The 8352-nt window shown below is 31.7% G+C and overlaps 1 pseudogene; it reads right to left on the reverse strand.

Annotated features, from left to right (window-relative positions):
* Positions 1–1456: 1456 nt before the first annotated feature.
* Positions 1457–8352, reverse strand: part of LOC106472592 — a 62032-nt pseudogene continuing 55136 nt past the window's right edge.

Genomic DNA, 8352 nt, shown 5'->3' on the forward strand with positions numbered 1-8352 from the left:
AAAAAAAAAAAAAAAAACAGAAATGCTATAATTCTCGAATTTATGGAGTTTACTACACTGCAAAGAAAATATTTATCGAAAGTATCAACAAAATGCGTCTCGTCTTAGGCTTAACATTGATAACAAAAACCACCTTGCAAAATGTTTTTTTTTATTCGAAATGTGTAGCTATTTGCTAAGGAGACATTTTTATAATTTTTCTATAAGTTTACCTATTACATCTTGAAGTTTACGACAAATCGTTTTGTGGTTTTCTTCAAAAATTTTGTTACCACAAGTTCCTATGAACTGTATATTCGTATAGGACACATCCTAAAATTGGAGATTCGTTCGCGGCTCTTACGTCTTATGGCCGTTAATTCTGGAGCAGTCACTAGGTGGCTTTTTCCATGTTTGTTCCAGCTACATTTGTTGAAGTTATTCATTATTTTCTTACTCGTATTTTTAACGAACTTCTGCTTACCCTTAAACTCTGGTATTAATCGACTCATCTTCCGTTTTGGAACCATGCGTAGTAGCTGTTCTATTTGTTCCTTTAACTTGTCACCGACAATAAGTTAATAAATGTAGAAATAATGAGTTCGTTAGCGTGGAACTAACATCCTTACTAAACTAAATTACTAAATGAACTTACTAAACTAATTAACCGCTATTTCATTCTTTCCACTGACCTTTTATAGTACGTACGTGATCAAGCCTATAAGATATTTTTAATTAGTTCGCGCTATTCTTAATGATTATTGTGTTCATTAGCGAATGAAGTTTCCAGTTACAATAATATATGTTCGGTGCTTCGTGTCTAGGCAGCATACCGTTAACCCTCTCAGATCTGAGGTCGTACTTACTTCAATTTTCCATGAAAACTTTTTTGAAAAAGTATGTGATCACATTGTCCACAATCGAGGACACACTCATTTTTGTATTAGATATTCGCTATATGAAGACTAAGATTTTGAAGAAAGGAAAGACCATTTTTAAAATAGCAGCATCGGTAGCAAGCACATTGTTCTATTCTTACTAAAGTATAGGGGTTTTCAAAGTCCTCTATAATAACCATCTACATATTACTTCAATACTAAGTGAAGTACGTGAATAAAATGTTTAGCGTTTCATATATATTCGTAGTTCCCTCCGCGTTAGATTGCTTTGTGTGTGTGTGTGTATGGTTTTATCTAGGTGCTTGGACCTATGAGTTAAGAGACTGTTTGTTTGTTTGTAGATAAGCGCAAAGCTACACAAATGGCTATCTATGCTTTGCCCAACACGGGTATCGAAACCCAGTTTCTAGCGTTGTAAGTCCGTAGACACACCACTGTGCCACTGATGGGCGAGATACACAGACACGAGTAAGAGAAGCAGATAAAAATACCATTTTAATCTGTTCAAGTTTTTATGCAGAACATACACATCTATTATATCTAATGATTTTCACATTTTAGTTCAACTTAAAACTTACCCATTTCAAGATATTCACCAAAAAGACCAGTTTGTTCTTGATTTATTAAGCTGTAGTCGCTCTCCCACTGAGTTGGTATACGGTTTCCATGATCACAATCCCCCTTTTTATGCACTAACCACTTCTTGTAAACCCATAACAGCCATCTAGATAAGTATAAAAAGGTTTATTTTCCCTAATTATAAAAACATGGTTCATCCACCTATGTAACATAAAAACATAATGAGTTTATGCTGCTTACATAAACGTATAAATACTTTAATTTCACACACAATCTGTTTGTTTGAACATTAATAATCCAAGAATCTTGAAAACATTGAAACCACTACTTGAAAAAACACAGTTGTCTCAAAACAGGTTGACTGTCACACAAAGTGTTATTACATCAAATTGTTACAATAAATAACTATTTAAACTGAAGATAAGGCTAGAAAACTTACGGAACACCCATTTCCATCACAGCATTAAAGGCCTGCTTCCCTACCATAATTATAGCTAACTGCAAAGAGAGTTCCAGCAAACACCCTCCTGTTCCACACTAGGAAGAAATGTATAAAAAACTTATAAACTATTGCAAAATTACTATTGCAAAACCACTTTAAAAAAATATTAGAAAGGAATAAGACTGCAAAATATATTAAGATAAAAAACAGTACACCAGAGCATGAAATAACTTGTCCAGTACCAAATGGTCTGAAAATTCATGTTGGGCACTTAAACATTTAAAGGATATGCCTAATTGGAACAAAAAATATTGCAGCATTTGTCTCTTCATAGCTTAACTCTCTCACTACAGGCTCAGTCCCAGTGACTGACCTTGTAATCATTTTGTGCTTGTTATAGCTTTCATATTACAACTTTTAATACAGTATGTGTATCTCCACAAAATTTGGCAGACTTTTAGTAAACATTACAAGTCTTTTGTACATAAAAAAATAGATTTTTTAATGAAGTATCTTTACTAAAGATTTATCCGTGAATATATATAGTATACTAGTCTGAGTGCTGATTTTCATGTTAAGATTAAAAATACTTTTTTCCGTTTCAAAAATTTCAAATTTTATTTGAGTAATCTCTAAAACCTAAATAAATTTCAAACGTTTTTTTTTTCTTCAGTAAACTTTTATATTTTTATCTGTTATTTTCTTTACCATAACCTTATACAGGGTTGGTCAATTTGACTGACCTCATAACCACAAAAAATATCAAAATAAATCTAAATTACCCCTTTTTTTCTCTCTGGAATGGCTTCAAATTGTAATATGAAACTATATTTGTTTAAACTAAACAGTTTTACACTCATAACAGTATACAACTATTTATACTTAAATGTTATGGTTTTATTGCCCTTTGACCCCTGATTATAAATTTTAAATCACATGGCAACTCACATTACTCTTTCAAATTACACTATACACGAGCTACTCACATACATATCAGCTGAAAATTTTTTATTATATTAGTAGTAGTAGTATTTATTTCACCTGATCTAACCTTAATTAACCTAAAGATATTCCTATTTTTACACAGTGTGTTTCCTATGGGAATCAAGCTTGAACTGAAAGCAAAATTTACAATTCTCTTTACAGAGGCCCAGCATGGCCAGGTGGTTAGGGTGCTGGACTCGCAATCTGCGGGTTTGAATCCCCATCACACCAAACATGCTCGCCCTTTCAGCCATGGGGGCATTATAATATGATGGTCAATCCCACTATTCATTGGTAAAAGAGTAGCCCAAGAGTTGGCGGTGGGTGGTGATGACTAGCTGCCTTTCCTCTAGTCTTACACTGCTAAATTAGGGATGGGTAGTGCAGATAGCCCTTGTGTAACTTTGTGCAAAATTCATAACAAACCAATCCAAACCTCTTTACAGAAAACAATGCAATATGATACGTCACTTGATAGATATAAACCATGGCTTTCTACTGGTTATAAATAATATAGTATTGAGTGGCAGAGAAAACTATTGGCAATTTCTGAAAGACAGGATGTGACAGGTGGGCATGGCAAGATGGGTTTGGTTGTCTAAATCGAGAATCTGTAATCAAATAAGATTGAGGGCTATGAAAATAATGCTTTGCCTGAATGATGATGATATTATAATAAGTAATTTACATTAAATTTCATAATTTTTGGAGGGATGGTAAAGAAATTAGAGAAAAATAGATATCTCGAGAGCAAATGTCACAATTCTTACACTAGAGGAAGTTCTAATTTTTTTTAAATATTGCCTTATAAAAGTAAGAACTTTAAACTTATATTATTAAAATATGGATTATTAGTTATGTTTTCATGCTTTATTTATTGGTATACCATAAAAAGAAAGTAGTTTAATCAAATTTTGAATGTAATTCACTAAAGCCTCATGACATGCACAGAAAAAGATGTCTGTGGAGAGAGGGTTAACAACACTGTTTTTTCCAGCCAGTATAAAAAAGAAGTGTAGTTTGAATGTAAATCAACATTTCATATTTTTTGTACCATGAGTTTATGGTTTCAGGAACCAACACCATTGCAAATACAGGATTTCTTTTAGTTACATTGTTTATCAATTTGTATAACTGGCTGGTTTCTATAATGCTGTTGAAGAAAGCGTTGTCTAACCAGGATTCAGTCTGAGCATATACAGAGAGTTAGTGCAGTTTATAAGCTAATGCTGTCTGTGTTAAATAGACTACCTCAGCTAGTGCTGGTTAGTAAAGTTATGTGGGAGCCTATATGCATATATCAAAATGGCATTCATATGTAGCTTATTTGTACAAGTAATCAACAGTTTATGTATGTTGCTTTCTAACCTAAGTCTATATGTACATAAATATATTACTGACCTTATATCTTATCTAAGCCTAAACCTATGCTACTGTAAGCAGCAATGAAACAATGCAGGTGTCCTAATGACAATCAGGCCTAAATATAGGTCTCAGCAACATTGATTGAGATGTGAAAGTTGGAGATAGCTTTATAATGCTTTATATTTAAGTGTCATTTCTACAACATAGTGACAATGTTAGGTACTTACAATTTTCTGGGAGTGAATTTCATCAATCAAAAATTCTTATGAATATGTCTGAGCAACAATTTTAAAAAACAACAACAACCATTAATTTCACAACATGTATATTGGAAACAAAAATCTTTGGAGTTTTTAATTATACCTGAGATTTATATTTATAACTACCGTATAAATCAAAACCTCATTCACAAATTTCTACCTGAAGTTAAAACATACTCCACAACTTTTAATACACCAATACTTTCAAAATTTCTGTTAATATTTTAATTTATTATTTAAATTATTAATTCATATTATCCATATATGTGTGCAGAAGTTAATTAAGTTAATGTTTATTTTGGCCAACTGACAACTTTTGTATATAATCTTCACAAAATGACATGAAGTATATCACGTGACTATAGCAACTTAAAGATGTAACAGCTTACAAAATCCATGTTTGGATATTACCAGGAGACATAAATGAAAGTCAGAAAATTACCAGTGGTCTTATAACTTAATTATTTTGGAATTGCAAAATTAAATTAAAAAGTAGGATTTTATAAGTAATAAAATGGAAACAAAGATGACAGCAATATATATTATGATTTAAGGAACAGAAAAGTGACAGTTATATTCCAGATTTAGTTTCTTAAAAAATTACAAGATTACTGGGAAATTAAAGGACCACTAGAAGGCTTATTTTCTTGAGTTAGTTAAAAATAAAACTTTATAACAACAGTCTAACAACTGAACTTTTTTATAGCATATACAACTGGCAACGTTACACTTACTTCCTCTTGTCGATATCCAAAGAGTGAATTGTAGTGTCCTGGATACCCAACAAATCTATTGTATAAAAAAAGATCCATTTTAATAAAAACAACCACATGAATTATCGTCTTCACATTTAACTTGAAAGATAAAATCAAATCTAAAAGACAATTCTGAAAAGATGAAGTATTGGAGAAGCACTGACACTTATTTTTTTTTAGTCTCCCAGAGTCTCAAAGATAAAAGTACAAGTTTGTTTGCAATTAAGCACAAAGCTACACAATGGGCTATATGTGCTCTGCCCACCACAGGTATCGAAACCTAGTTTCTAGTTTTGTAAGTATGCAGACATACCACTGTGCCACTGGGGGCCAAAAGTACAAGATTGGAGCATTTTGAAGAATGAAGAATTCCATGACTTATTACTAAAATTTCCATGACCATTTTATTCATCATAAACATATTCAACGTAAAAAATATTTTAGTTTTGTTGAAATGACAAGTAAGTTAGACCTCTTTCTCACCTAGATATTACGTGCTAGCCAATACGTTGTTTATAGATTAAGGGGTCATCTCAAAATTCATTTTTGGCATCTCATATTACGCTGTGCTAAAATGCAAGTGCCAATCAGTACAGTTTATTGAATAGATATATATATATATATGCCACTTAAGAAAACGTTTCCTCAAAACAACTGGTTACCAGCTAACGGCTGGGATTAACTTGGAATGAAACTGTAAAGTGGTTGCAGATTTAATGTTTGTAAAATAAATCATGTGACATGATAACGTCAACTATACAAAAGTAGCCTGCTTTGACCAGCTGTTCGAATAACCTTGAGAAAACAACACAATACATTTTTTATTCAATTTTGTAATCGTGGTTAAAAGAACAAAAAAAAAAACCAAGAAGAAACAAATTTCCACACATTACCACAGTCTGAATTACACATTATTACATAACTACAAAACACCGAGCATTAAGAATAACATTTAGACCTCATTTCCGGAAACATCACATAACAAGAATAGCAGGGGAAAAAACTAACATGATCACATGCTATAACTATACTGTTTCTGAAATAAGCTTGTCCCCTATTTGATTTTCAAGGTCTGGAAAACGTATTATATTTTCCCCTGACCTTTCAGAAATTCCATGACCTATACAAAGCCTGCATATAGTCTTTTTTCTTATTTAGGGCAAAATCTGATTATATTAGGACAAGTACTTCAACAAATCTTATTATCTAACTAAAACATTAACTTTTTCAGTGCCATATTTATAAATAAACAACTCTCCCACTGCCAGGTTTATTTTTATATACACACAAAAGACACATGCTTCAGTCTTTCGTTACTTACCTAAAACCTACAAATGCTTTATTTTCCAAAGTTTGAAGAGGAATACCCTTTTTTTCATGGTGTTACAAGTTTTTTATCGTTCATGACAATGAAAGAATTAATATAAATTCATACACACTTTACTTAGATATGAACTGTAATAATATCTTTGTATTAAAAACCAACAAATGGAAAGTAGAAATGAATTAACATATAAATGTAAAGACAACAGTTTAGCATATTGCTTCAGTAATTTAAACATCGGTTTTAATCTACACATATAGATATTAAAGCACTTCAAAAAACCATGTTACATGTAACTTCTGTACCACTTCTATCAACAGTGATAAACTACTGTCTATAAAACAAGTTAAAACATTAGTTTTTATTACATTCTATATATATATATATTATTAGCTGTATTTTTGTTTCATATATTTTGAGTGCCTTTTCACTACGGATCTTTTATATTACTTTGTCAATTACATCAATATTTCATTTCGTATTTTAACTGTAGTTAACAAATTACTTACCTTCCTTTGAAAAATGCTATATAAAAAATTGATGAATAATAGTTCACGAACTGCAAAAGGAACATCTTCAGAGTCAAACTATTGTCATATTCCGTCTGAGTGCGATACATTTCTATACAGAATATTTCAGAATAGTATAGCTAATTTACAGATGCAAAGTTATTATGGAGAAAAATGTTAACATGAACCAAATAAAAAATGCCTGACTGTTTGGTAAACAGTACCTTCACACTATTAATAAAATAATTTATTATTTCCTGTCAAACTCATCATTTAACACATTTTGTATCAGAGTCTTTAAAGCTCTTAGGTGAAACATTAGCTGCTATTCTTGAAGTCAAAACTTTAGTATATAAGTATCTTACTCTCCAAAAGTGTATAATTCTTATTTACAAAATCCATTATATTCCCCAAGTTCTGAATATGGAAATATGTAGGTCTGGTTGAGGTCATGTGGTAAATTAAAGCCTGAGATGTTACTTTTTATAGCTTGACTAGTCAAGAACACTGTTTGCTGTTTCATAAGACAGTTGCATTGTGTGTTGTTCGGAGGATACCTTGCAGCTGTCACATGGAGCAGAGATATTTCTGCATTTTGGTGCTTTATTTCAGATTGATCAGCTAGAGAGGATGTGCTTTGTATAAGCAGTTTTGGCACTTTTAGAAAGATTCATTCTGAACTTTGACTAGAACAGTTCATATCAATATTGAGTACAAAAGGTTGCATACAACTGTAATTAACAAAACTATTTCACTTGCCTGTGACATACCTGAATTTTCAGCTGCATGGCATACCCAGCTAAATATTAGGAAATAGGGTCAGCACAACCTTTCTCTCTGTTCCCTGAATTAACGTGTAGTTTGCTCAATTTACATGTTCTTTGCATAATTTACATGTTCTTTCATCTGTATGACAAAATCCGTATTTTTATTCTTACCCTTCTTTTTGTTCTGTTTTCATGTTAACATCATGAGTTGCTAGCAGATGACACTGGAGCATGAGTTGTGATAAAATATGAAAATGGGTAAGTGATTGATAAGAGGACTGTAGAGTGGTTACAGTAAAAATAGTAATTTAAATATCATTGATGATGTAGAGTTGTTACTGGAGGAAAAAAACGAAGGGAAGTACTTCATGCTAAGTTGGAGAAGGTAAAAGCTGCCTTTGTTAACATTGCTTATATCATGCCAATATCATTAAATACCAAACACTAGCTGTTACTCAAGCCAAAATCATTAACAAACTCTAACTATTC

This window comes from Limulus polyphemus, unplaced genomic scaffold (assembly GCF_000517525.1).
Source record: "Limulus polyphemus unplaced genomic scaffold, Limulus_polyphemus-2.1.2 Scaffold5451, whole genome shotgun sequence".
NCBI lineage: Eukaryota > Metazoa > Arthropoda > Merostomata > Xiphosura > Limulidae > Limulus > Limulus polyphemus.